The sequence below is a fragment of the Canis lupus genome, chromosome 15, assembly GCF_048164855.1.
Source record: "Canis lupus baileyi chromosome 15, mCanLup2.hap1, whole genome shotgun sequence".
Classification (NCBI taxonomy): domain Eukaryota; kingdom Metazoa; phylum Chordata; class Mammalia; order Carnivora; family Canidae; genus Canis; species Canis lupus.
Window position 1 is genome coordinate 22,158,409 of NC_132852.1, and position 13,380 is coordinate 22,171,788.

The 13,380-nt window shown below is 33.0% G+C and overlaps 1 long non-coding RNA gene across 7 annotated transcripts in view; it reads left to right on the plus strand.

Moving 5' to 3' along the window:
- The window catches only part of LOC140604740 (uncharacterized), a 357,291-nt gene that overhangs the window by 267,818 nt on the left and 76,093 nt on the right, over positions 1-13,380 (plus strand). For 5 of the 7 annotated variants that reach the window (XR_012007550.1, XR_012007552.1, XR_012007545.1 and 2 more), the window contains one exon: positions 9,159-9,235. The exons of 1 other annotated variant lie outside the window; for it this stretch is intronic. This is a non-coding gene — a long non-coding RNA (uncharacterized lncRNA). Of the gene's footprint in view, positions 1-9,158; positions 9,236-10,782; positions 10,899-13,380 lie in introns of those variants that run through there. One more of the 7 variants, XR_012007548.1, reaches the window with a different exon arrangement.

Genomic DNA, 13,380 nt, shown 5'->3' on the forward strand with positions numbered 1-13,380 from the left:
ATATTTCAAGGGAAGTGATTAAAGGAGAGACATAAAGCTTTAACTTCCAAACCAGTAAAAAAAAAGTAAAATAGGGAAAACAAAAGCCTAAGTCAGTCCCAGAAAAGGAATACAGGAAGAAAAACAAATATATAATATGCAAGACAAAGAAAATGCAAAAGATAAGATAACAAAGCAAATCCAAATATGTCAGTAGTTACATAAGTGAAGGCATTTAAACTTGGTAGTAAAAGAATAGAGATTATCACATCACAGTAAAAAAGTAAGATAAAATCATTACATGGTGTTTTAAAAACACCTTTAAGCATAAATATATAAAAACTTTGAAATAGAGAAAAGATATACCAGGAAAATACCAACACAAGGAAACCTGGGAAAGGCAAATTAATATCAGATAAGACAGATTTTAGGGAAAAAAGTCATTGTTGTGGATAAAGGAGTTACCATGTTATGATAAAAGTTTCGATTCATCTGAACGATAATATCTAAATGCATGTAGATGTTAGAAAATAGTCTCATTCTACAGAGTACAAATCTGAAAGAATTTATTACACTATTATTAAATTTTTAATTTAATCAAAGGAAGGCAGATCAAAGGAAGCTAAGATGCTCCTGAAGCATGATTAAAAAGAGGCACTTTTACTTTGCATTATCAATATTTAGTATACAGATTTTAATGAAAATAAGGTTGTAGGGGGTAGGGATAAATAATGACCATTAAAGTGTATTAGAGGGCTCACTTAAATGCAAAGGAGATACACAAAATAAATGACATTACTAATCAATTAGTAAGGAAGGAGGGTATCAATATATGGTGCTAAGACATTAGGACATCTATATTTTTAGAAAAAGAAAATAAATGAACTTAAGTAATAATTTCCTACTCATACAATTCCAAAAAGCAATATTAAATGAATAAGGAATAAAAGATAAAAAGCTATACAATCAGGCCTTGCTTGCATGGAAGTGCAGGACCATAAAGATGACTGAGCAAGCTAAAACTGAAAAATGATCTTCTTAATCAATGGGAAACTTATGAATGTTCCATGACCTCTAAGCTTTTTCTTCTTCCAAAATATTAAAACTCTTACTGTTGCTTATAAATATATACAGAAGAAATACAATAAAACTAAAATTTATTTAATATGATGTTTTACACATTAGGAATGTTGAGGAATTACAGTGTTTCATTTCTTTGTAGAAAAAAACACCAAGAGTAGCTTGAATGAGCTTTGCTTTCTTTGCATTGTGCATATCCAGTGATGAGGAGCATGCATCTTTCTTATGCCTTGGTAAATTGCCAAAAATTTGGAATGGCTTCCAACATTTTATCATTTGAACTTTGAAGGTTGTGAAATATCTCCAAGTGGCTTGTTTAATACAATTTTTTTTTTAACTAGTGTCATTTCCTCTGGGACATCATTTTGTCATCCCGCACCACTTCTGCATTTATACTGATGAGATCATTGTCACTAACTTCCTCTGGTTGCCTCTCTAGAATCTCTCAAATGGAACATGTCAATGTTCCCATGTCAGCTATTTCATCTATACTCCATTTCTGTTCAATTTGAGTTTCACTTCTAGTGTCATCACTTTTCTTTTCCTTTATTGCATTTGTATCAATTTTGGTCAATTCCCTCTTTTGATTGTTCATTCTTTTAAAATGCCATCTGGGTTTATCACCGGGAGGGAGACAACAAAACATAACTGCATGCTTTGCTGTCTACACCTGAACTGAATAAGAAATGTGCAGTGACTAATCATCAAAACACTTTAAAAGAAATGCCATGACACTGATCATGGTATGCACCTTTTATTTATGTAGTGCTTTGTGGCCAAAGAGCTACAGTGAAGTTTGTACTTTGCAATTATTCACAGTTAATATACACTGATAACTAAAATTTGAACCATGTTGTTGTGAGATGAGTGTTATTTAATTGAACCATGATAACTGAAATTTGTGCATATCAGAACTGTGCAAAGCAAGGGACATTTATATTTTTAAGTGTTTAGGAAAAAAATGTAAAGGATATTTTTATGCTATTGTGGTAAAAAATTATTTTATCAAGACTCCAACATACCATAAAATAAAATATCAGCAAATTTGTCTACATTAAAATTAAAAATATTATTACTCAATAGACATCATAAAACAGAAGCTATATGGATTATGGGGAAAGGAGAGCTAGTTTTATACAATACAAATCATTAAACAAAAGTCAGACCAATAAAAAATGTGTAAATGATATGAATAAGCAATAGATAAATCAATAAGATGTTTGTACAGTCTTAAATGTATATTAGGATCATAATTAGACCTGCTAAATCAGTACAATTAAAAAGCCTAATAATAACAAGATTTTAAAAAAATAATTCTGTTAAACTATTGAGCATCATCTCATAAGAGTTGAATTTTTGCATACTCAGTTTTTACATATCTGGGAAAGTCTTTATGTTACCATTTTGAAAGGTACTTTTGCTGGATAAAAAAAAATTGTAGGTTGACAGGTTTTTTGTTTTTTTTTCAGTACTCCAAAGATGTTCTGTTGTCTCCTAGCACTCACTATTTCTGATGAGAAAACTGCAAGCATCTTTATATGTTTTCCTCTGTACAAAAGTTGACTTTCTCTCATTGTTTCTCAGATTTCTCTTTACTGCTGGCTTTAAGCTTTTGATTATGCTGTGTTTGGTGTATTTTTCTCCATATTTCTTTTGTTTGGTGTTCATTGAGCCTCTTAGAGGATTTATATTTTTCATCAAATTTGGAGATTTTTAGTCACCAATCTTCAAATATCCCCCTTGTCTCTTTGGGGATTCAAAGTACAATATAATTATCTACTTTAAATTGTCTGACAGCTTACTGATGATCTGTTTTTGTTGTTTGTTTATTTGTGTTTTGATATACTTTACCCACTATCTTTCCTTTTGGATAATTTCTATGTGTTCAAGTCCACTAATTGTTTCCTCAGCATTGACCAATCTGCTATTAAACACATTCACTGTCTTTTAAAAAATCTCAGACATTGTAGTTTTCATCTCCAAAAGTTAGGCTTTTTAAAAAAATATTTTCCATGTTTGTATATATATGCTCAGTTTTTCTTCTAGCTTCTTAATCTAATGATAGGTTGTACTGTTTTAATACTATTAACTGTTAATTCTATCATATCTATCATTTCTGAGTCAGCTTCTAATGATTTATTTTTTTCTTATTTTGGGTTGTATTTTCTCACTTTTTTACCTGATAATATTTTATTAGATGCCAGATGGTGCTGAATATTTTTGTTTTCCTAAAGATATCTTGCAGCTTTGCTATGGGATGCAATAAAGTTACTTGCATTCAGTTTGATTCTTTTAAGTCCTACTTTTAAGCTGTGTTAGGTCATATCAGAAGAGTACTTATCCTGGAGCTAAATATTACCCTTTGTTATGGCAAGATCCTTCTTAATACTCTAATATTAATATTAAATACTGAATTATAAAGTTTTCCATTCTGCCTTGGGAATGAGCATGATCCCTGAGCTTGTGTGATCCATGAGTACTATTTCTAGTAATCTTTTAAGTAGTTTACCCATCAGCCTCAAATAGCTTCCTCATATACATGTTGATTCATAAGTACTCAATTGAATACTTGAGAGGGACTCTACACATCTTAGGAGTCCTCCTGCTGGGTAGCTCTCTCATTTCCAGCATTCTAGCCAGTGAACAACAGTGGCTTGGCCTCTTCTGATTTCTGGCTCTTCTTCTTTGGTGCTTTGATCTAGATGCTCTCTCTAGCCAGTAAGATAGGCATTCATAGGTCACATTCATGTGTCACCTCATTTAATTTCTGTTCCTCATGAGTCCTTGTTTTTTTCTTGTGCAGTGACCAGTGTTCCCAAAGCCAATGTTACATTTATGGGTTTTTTTTATTTCTTGTTTCATATGAAAGTATAAATCCAGTTTCTGTTATTCCAATTAGAATATATGTTTAGGTTATTTATTATAGATGTTTAGTCTATTCTAAGTAACATAAAAATTATTATAGAAAAACAAGGTGCTATATAACTCCAAATGCATTGCAATGTCTGTAGTCAGGTAGGTTGTACCAAATATACAAATATTGCAGGTTAGCTAGCTGTATATCCCTGTTGTGTCAGAGAAAATATTTCCTGAAATTGTCACTTTTGATAACTTGAAATGCAGACTATATGGCAACTAAGTTTCCTGTTCTACAGGAAGCATTTGTAAAGAGCCAGGTTTCAATATGTATCAGTGGTTCCTTGAGGATTATAGCAAGGTACTATAAAAATAGAGATGTGCTTGGGCAAAAACTGGATACTTTACAAGCAAGCAATGGAAAGAGTTCATAAATTCAAGGCCTTTAGGGTTGGAAAGTGAACTGCAATTATACCTGTAATTTAAATTACTATTATATCAAATATCTTATAATCACCTATAATCATATTCTAAAATAAAATTATTTCATTATAAACTCTAAGATTGGGTTAAACATCGAGATTTATGATATATTTGATAGAAAAGACATGAGATAACAACACATGCATCAGTAATTTCTAGCAAAATAATTACAAAGATTTGTACTCTTTCACAGTTTAAAATCCAAAGGAATCAAAGTTCAAATAAAATACCCTCAAATTTGGTTCCGATATTAGCCCTTATGAGTTAAACTTCCAAAAAGCTAGCCCTTATGAGTTAAACTTCCAAAAAGCATAAATTTCCAATTTATGCTTTTATTCTAAGTAGAGGAATTCCCAATGTCTGGATAGATTTAGTTTAGGTTGTGTTGTGTTGTTTCCATAGCTTTGTTGGACTGTCACTCAGGAGAGTTCAATGTTAAGTCTCTGGTTTCTTTATCTTTTAAAGATTTGAACACTATAATAGGAAACACAAAACTATCACAGCACTGTCCCCCATCTATGGTGATGGATTATTGTTTGTCCACTATTCTACCTGTCTTTTTGCTTCTGGCATGTCTTTGTGGAGATTATATCTCCAATCTTATTGACTCTGGATTTAACCATGTGAACTGCTTTATCCACAGCAATGCTAGTGGAAGCAACATTGAGCTGAGACAAAATTTTAGGACTGATCACCCTTCTTGGGACTTTCACCCTCTACCTTGCAAAAAACACCCTAGGCATCTCTTGCTCTTTTAGCCTGGATCCTGGGATATGGGATACTTGGAGTAGATCTGAACCTGATGGACTGCATTCTGGGGCCTCAATATGAGTGTGCCAAGTTATAACTCACCCAAAAACCTATGATAGAAGCCACTGAGCTCATTTTAGCATTATGTATGAAGGAATCACTCTTCTACAACATAGCCATAAAAACCATTTTGTAGATATAGAAGTTCAGACGTGGAAAGATCTACCAAACTTAAGGTTTTTAAAGGTTACATAAGAGTATTCATGGTGTGCTGTCATTTCCGCAAAGGAAAAAGACAAGGGAAGTGAACTGTGTATAAAAGTACAAATGTATATGTCGATGTACAAAGAAGAGCTTGACACATGCCCTCCAATTACTAATGATAGTTGAGTTCACTTTTCAGATGGAATGGGTTACTAAAGTATATCCCTAGATTACTGGATTTGAGGCTTGTCAAAATAAGCAGTCATATAAATCCAATATAAATAACATTTTGTTGGAATAAAAGATAAAGGAACATATTGGGATGCTTCAGTCTAAGGAGAGTTAAAAGAATTAATTTTTCAATTCTCTTAAGTTGTTCAAGGGAGCTACCCTTAGCTTGGTAGTGATGTTATACTATGGCCATCTTATTTAAGATAATTATAGAATAAACAGAGTTCCAGGTGCATTCTTTGAAAACTTTTTCATACCCCCAACTACATTACTCTGAATTTCTCTAATATCATTTTTGAATTATTGTTGACATTGCTATATTCAAGTGGCCATCTAATTATAATCTGTATTATGGGCAAAATTTTTTTGCAAACTACAAATCCCTTTTTATTATATGCTCCACAGTGCAGTTTTCTTTCGTTTAGAAGGATGACCAGACTATTAGTTTGTTAACTCTGTTATTTGTGATAGCAGGAGAGGATTTTGCATGACAGGACTAGGCCAGAGGTGTGGAAAGGGGAGTAGAGGGCACTTTTATGTTATTCTAGGTTTACATATTTACATGTGACTTACAGAAGCCTAAGAGAGTTCTTCCAGAACCATCAACCTCTGATCTATGATTCCAACACTGTCCTCATATAATGCAAAGTAAGCTCTCTTCCTTAAATCTTTGCATTCCCCAAAATATGTTTGAAAATGCTGCAAACTCTATGACCTCTCTTGAGTTTTTATTTGGAATATTAGCGTATTAAAACATATGTAAAAAGAGTAAGGAAACAATTTAATCTACATTTCTGAAACCAATAGAGGAGGCATATATTCATTCCTAAAATGCAGCTACTCATCTAATATCTCCAGAAGAGTGTTCTCTGGGAAATACCATACTGGGTTTGTCCTACTATCTCTTTGTAATAGTGTTCCTTCAAGAAACGGTGTCATGCCATTACAGATCTCCAATATTTAACTTTTCTTCCCTGTGGTTACATAGAGTTTGGTTATTTTCAAATCTCTTTAGTTCTTGCCATCAGAGCTTGCTGCTACAGTTGGATAGTTCAATCCCTATGTGTGGATGTTACTAGTCAAAACCCAGAGAATAATCTATTTACAAAGATTTGAGTGCAACAGTATTTGTGTTTGGGGGTGGAGATGAGCAGAGGAGAGGAGAGGACGATGGAGTAGCAGATCTACCCTAACATCTTTCTTATGAAGAGCATCTAATCTAATGTTGTTTTGCATCCACCCATACATCGGAATAGGGAGCAAAATAGAAGCTACATGGACACAGATCCAGCCCTGTCAATCCCAATCCATTTTCTTCCTAAGCAGTTTCCCTGTTATATTTTATATGACAGATTTCTACATGTGATTTTCCGGTGGACAAAAAGGTCATGCTAAAAAGTGTTTGAAAATCACTCTTCTACTTCCATCCCTTTATTTCACAGATAAGCAGACTGAGACACAGAAAACTTATGTGACTAACCATGGGTGACAGAGCTAGTTGATGTTACAGTCAAATGTATTTTCTACTACACTGTTGCATATTCTGCTTATAATCTTCCTATTGCTGCCCTTACAAACAGAAGGGGTGTTTGAGGTCTTTCTTATTACAAGTACAGAAGGTGTTCCTTAGAGACCCGATCTCTGCCCTCTTCATTTTAAAGAGGAGAACAAATGGATGTTGAGAAATTGCATGACTGGTAGAGGGGCAGGAAGCCAGGTCATCCGATTCTCATCAAATTCTCCTACACTGGTATATGCTCTGTTTATCCCATAGAGAATGCTCTTAAAAACCATGTACCCCACTATTCCAAGAAATTTCCTTCTAATTTGCTTCCAAATCCAATCTACAGTAAGTTCAGAAGGGAGGCGTGTTATTTTTCTGAACTAATTTCAGAAATCATTAAACTCAGGAAAACATCACAAATCAGGGACCCCCTTTCTGGGGGTATTGGGAATGTTGTAAACAAGGGGTATATTTTATTTTCACAAAGACTGGGGCATGTTACATGTGGTGATTCCACATTGTAGCTTCCTAGTCAACATAGCAAGCAGAGCACCTATAACTCATAAATGAAATAAGATATCAAAAAGGACTTCTGGAGGCCTGTGTGGCTCAGTTGGTTAAGCAAGAGACTCTTGATTGCCTTGAAGGTTATGATCTCCGGGTCAGCGGGGTCAGCACCTACACTGGGTTCCTTGCTTAATGGGAAGTCTACTTCTCTCCCTTTCCCTCTCTCTCTGCCCCTTCCCCGACTCTCACGCTTTGTCACGCACGTTCTCTCTCTCTCTCAAACAAAGAAACAAATAAATAAACAAACCTGTAAAAAACGGATTTCTCGAATGAGTGCATTTTTCATTAGCTACACACAATCACTGCCATTTGGGATGATTGTTGGTGTATTTGAAACCTCTAGAGAGCTAAGTTGAGGTTACTGAGTAAACACAGTGATAGTTTCAACTGAATATACTCAGAATGTCCTCAGAGGTTTCTTTGTTTTGCTGTAAAAGGTGACACAAGGGTCTCAACTTTCGGCAGCGGCTGCTGCTGTGACCATGCCCCTCACCACAGTAGTCAAGCAACGACCCAAAGTGAAGGACAGCTATAAAACCACATCAGTGTCCTCAAACATGTTAATTTTTCAAAACTGCACACTGTGATAAAATGTAAGCATTTAATTATAATAACGTAACAATGAGCTATTTGCCTTGTGGTTTTAAGAATGTGTTGCACCGAGTGAGAAAGAGGAAATCCTTTGTCTTTTTTAATTCTCTTTCGTCCTTAAAAAAATCTATGTAACTGACTTTGAAATAATTTTGAAAAAATCAATGCAACCATCTTTTTGGTGTGTTATGTTTTGGTAACCTCTCTACAAAAGCTGCCCTGGGCATCCTTCACCACTTGCCTGTGTGCATTATCTGTAATTGTCTTTTAATAGACTGAGACTAAATTATTAGAAAAAAATTGCATCTCTAGGGAGTCAGGGTTGTCAGATACTACTGAGTTGTAATACATCAAATGCTCAGGTGTTCAGCTTTATCTCATAAGCTGTTTATTTTCAGGACACACATTAAAAAAAAAAAAGTTTTCAACCTTTCTAACCTGTTCTGATTTCAAATGAGCAGAGTAATGAGCACTAACAATGAGGAGTACAATTGAATTAATGAGTCCTGGACAAGAGCAACATATCACATAAAGGATTTGTGACTTAAAAAAAAAAAAAGATAATGCAAGACTTTATTTTTTTTTCCCTAACCAAGGAGCAAGCATTTTGTTCTCAGAACTAATTAAAAGTTCTCAAGGAAAAAGTTTTCTTTCATAGTCAAGCTTACAATGGCTTCACATTTTTCCAGAAAAAAATATGATATTTTGTAAATGAAAAATTCTGTGATTATCAAAGATCTATTTTTTTGTCCCACTCATATTCTCATGAATGCAGTATAATTGTGGATATGTGATCCATTTCTAAAACAGCTCTGCAAGGCAAAATAATAATAATAATAATAAAGATTTTATATAATAATAAGTAATTATAGATCCAGAATTTTAAAAGAAACTGTTATATTTTTACTTTCAGATGATTTTCCTTTCATTGCAATCCATCCACCTTGATCATCTTTAATCCCTCTGGACATTTTCTACCATTCATGTCAGGTACAAAGACTATTCCTCCTTCATCATATATTAGAGACTCTTCTGTGTTTTTCTATTAAATTTTTCTTTTTAAAAAAAATCTGGGTCTATTATTTATTTCCATGATCAGAATTGCTTCTTTGTCTGTATTCATCAAATGACAACCTTCTTGTCCTTTAAACACAGATCATTATTCAGCCTCTCAATCTTGTAATTTTCTGAGTAGAGAGACAAGGTAACACGATCTTATTTCTGATCTAAATGTAAGTAGTGTATTTCAATCCATGCTCTCTCACTTCGGCTTTTAAAAGTGCTAATATGAAAAGCCTCAATATTCATGTTCTCCGTGAGCCAATAATTCCACTTTTTGGAATTTGGAAATGTGCAAATAGATTTTGTTAAAATTTTGAAGTCTATAACACAGCGTTATTAAATAGGAATCATCAGAAACCAAATGTTCAATAAATAGTCATGATCTAAATAAATTATGATGAGGTGACCCAGTAATTTATAAAATGAAGTAATGAAAATAATTTTAAAATTGTTGAGTTGAAAATGTGTTTTAAATGACTAAAACGCAATGAAAATCTGTTCAGCATTATGCTATTTTTTGTTTTATACACAAGTTTTCAGAACTCTATGTGTTCACAGAGAAAAACTGTATTTTATCATACTTTGTCATTTTTGTTTAATGGGATAAAATAATAATTTTTTTTATTTTCTAAATTTCCTAAATTATTAACAATAAATATATTTGTATGAAAAGAAAAATTGTTCAAAAGTGCATATATTCTCAGTTGGTTTCCTTTTTCTCCTTATGACAAGAGCTTTTATTTTTAATCAAGGCTTACTACTACATAAAGAACTCTTGATGACTTTCATCTTTTTTCTTGCAAAGGACATAAGCAATGTCATGGTGAATATTCCTGTGCATATTAATAATTTTAAGTCTACATTTGGACTTAAAATCTGAGAAACTGCAATGTTCTTAATTTTTATTTTAGTCATGTTTTATCATTATGAGTAAAACCTTATCAAAAGGATTTTCGGATTGTTTTTTAGGCCTACGCACTTAGATAAATGCCCAAAGATCAACTCTGTTTCTCTATCAGATTCTTAGAGGCAAGGACTATGTAAACAAATTGCTTTTGTGTTCCTTCTTGTATCCAGGCTTATAGATACTAGTACGTGTTTAATTAAACATATTAAGACTATGATAGATTTGTGCCAGTGTATTTTCATTGCAGAATTACTAGAGAAAACTCATTTATAATGCCCTCACCCTGAATAATCAATTTTTATATTTTAGTTCATTTCTGATACTTTTCTGCTAGAATTCCATGTATAATATATTAAGGATTCTTACAGAGTTTAAAATTTTTTAAACAATAGGGTGTGTTTAATTTTGTGTGGTCGAATCCACTTTTCTATTATTTTTATGGGAACTATTTGGAAATGATTTAACTAAAATTATTTAAATGTGTTATAAATAAAAATTAGGAAAACAACTGAGTGTATGATATTGCACAAAATAATTTACAGTCATTTCTGCTTTGTGACTCCCTTAGGAGCTCAGAATGTTCTGTGAAATTAGGAACCTGAATATAAGAAATCATAGGGATGCCTGGGTGGATCAGTGGTTGAGCATCTGCCTTCAGCTCAGGGCCTGATATCAGAGTTGTGGGATCGAGTCCCACATCGGGCTCCCCACAGGAAGCCTGCTTCTCCTCTCTGCCTATGTCTGTGCCTCTCTCTGTGTCTCTCATGAATAAATAAATAAAATCTTAAAAAAAGAGAGAGATTATTTGTCCCATCAGATTCCTTCCTTCTCCTTGAACATGTGTAAAAAGGAGGCAACCTACTGTTGACCAGACACTTAAATTTGTTCACAGGATAAGGTCTCTTGTCTCTGTAAGCTATTTTAGGTGTTCTCAATGTTATACAATTATAAATGACCTTCACCATTAGGTTGAACATTCAATTAATCAAGTGTTCTCATTTTCCTCAGAACCATTATGCTAGAAAATACATTTAATTCTACCAACAATTTTCCAAACATGTGGAATAATCACACTCATAAAGTACACTTGGGATGTTCTAATCCATACTATCTCAGAAATAGCTGCATGAAAATGAAATGTTAGAATCCAATTTTATATAATACAGGATTTCATGACAGTTTAGCTATAAATAGGTTAGTATCTACCTTATAGAAAATATATGAAATATTTGAACAATGTCAGAATACTTTTTGCTAAGTGATAGGTACATGCTTAGAAAATTAGGCTCAATTTGCTTCAAAATGTTTTCCAAATTAATAATTGAGTTTGATTTTTCAAGCATGTAATTGTCACTTAATAATAACTCTGCACCAGCACACTCTTGGTGCTCTGGCCTTTTGAAAGAGTTAAAACAGTTTCTGAAACTAATTTACTACCACATTATAGTTTATGCCTTGGGAGAAATCTGGATTATCATGTATCCCAATGACTAAGTTATGTATTTCCAGGGCCCATGATGGATAGTTAAGTTTCCTGTCTTTTCCCAGCCAGGCTATATTGAAAGGAATCTATGAGAAAAACCACCAATAAATCAGAAGTTGCTTTTTTTTTTTTTTATAAATAAAAATGTTTATTGGCCCATTTTTCCATTTCTGATGTAATAAAATCAAATTTTATTATTCTTATATTTTACTTATCTTTGTAAGTAAAATGTATATGAATATCTATTTTGTTGAGAAGTTATATGATACCTGATACAATAACAAAAAGTGTGTAAAAGGTTTCCATACTGATTGTGCATTTCGTTGCAAAGGAAAATTACAGTATAAATTACAGCTAGAGTTATAAAGATACTGCTGCCAATTTCCATTACATTTTGATGGTGGGAGTTCTAATGATGACAGAAACATTTTACCAAATATTGTCTTAACTTTAAAGATTTAAGTAATTTATGTAATTAGCTGATAATATTGAATAGAATATAATACTCAAAACTAAATAGTCTTTATGCCTTGAATAAACTTATAGTTTGCTATTAATTAAGGATAGTTTAAATTCAAAATATATTTCACAGGAAGTATTCTCAGAATATGGTAAAGAGTATTACAGACCTACATTTCTAATTTCTGATTAATCCTTGTTAAAGATTGACCAGAAACCAAGAGCTAAATATGTAAATACCTTTTTAACAGTTTCATTTATAAGTGTAATCATAAAAAAAAAACCCTAAATACCCAGGAAAAGATTTAACCAGATAAATGCATTTAAATAATATCTTTATGAAGAAAGAAAGAGAGACAGAGAGGGAGTTATTTTATCCATCTAGCAGGACCTGGAGCAACATTGTGTTTTATTCTAGGCAGTATAGGAGAAAAAGGAGAACAATTTTCTATACTGTTTCAGGCAGCAGCTTGTCTGTATTTTGATGCCGGAAAGATTTGGATCATATCCAGGCCCCAGAATATGACAGCTACATGACAATGAACAAATTACCTACATTCTCTGAATATTATGCTTCTTCTATACATTGGGAATATCCTATCTTTCTCCCATGTTCCTGGTAGGAAAAAACTGAGCTAGCAGATGCAATGTGCCTAATGGAGTACTTTAGATATGATAAATATTGAATTATAATTAGTCCTCTGCTTTTTTGCCTTTATGTGACTGTGAGCTTTCTGCATTAATCGAGTAAATGCAATTTTATTAGAGAAAATGTGAAAACAAACCAGGATTGATACAAAATGCTAAATATAATAAATGAGATAAGGAAATAAGTAGCATGTAAACATCCACAAGATTTATGATAGAAGGGAGTCACTTCATAGCTAGTAAGGTAGCTGAAGGTAATGTAAACACAGTATATGATAGAAAAAAACTTGACTGTTTATTCTAGGTAAAAAGACCAAGTCACAAATATGTGACCTCTGGGTCTTTAAGTCCATCAACATTGTAACATGTTGGTTACAAGGAATGTGGTTCCTTCTGGCTCCCTATGTACCCTGTCTGAAAAAGTGGAGATAAATCTCATGCGTGCTTTACAGATCAATTAGTGGCTCCAACTGAAAGCAAGTATAATTGCTCTTGTAACTCTCTGATAGCATGTGTGTGTTGGCCACGGACATGTTCCTTCTGTTGGGGCTCTCTTACTCAATTCCGGTCCCCTGT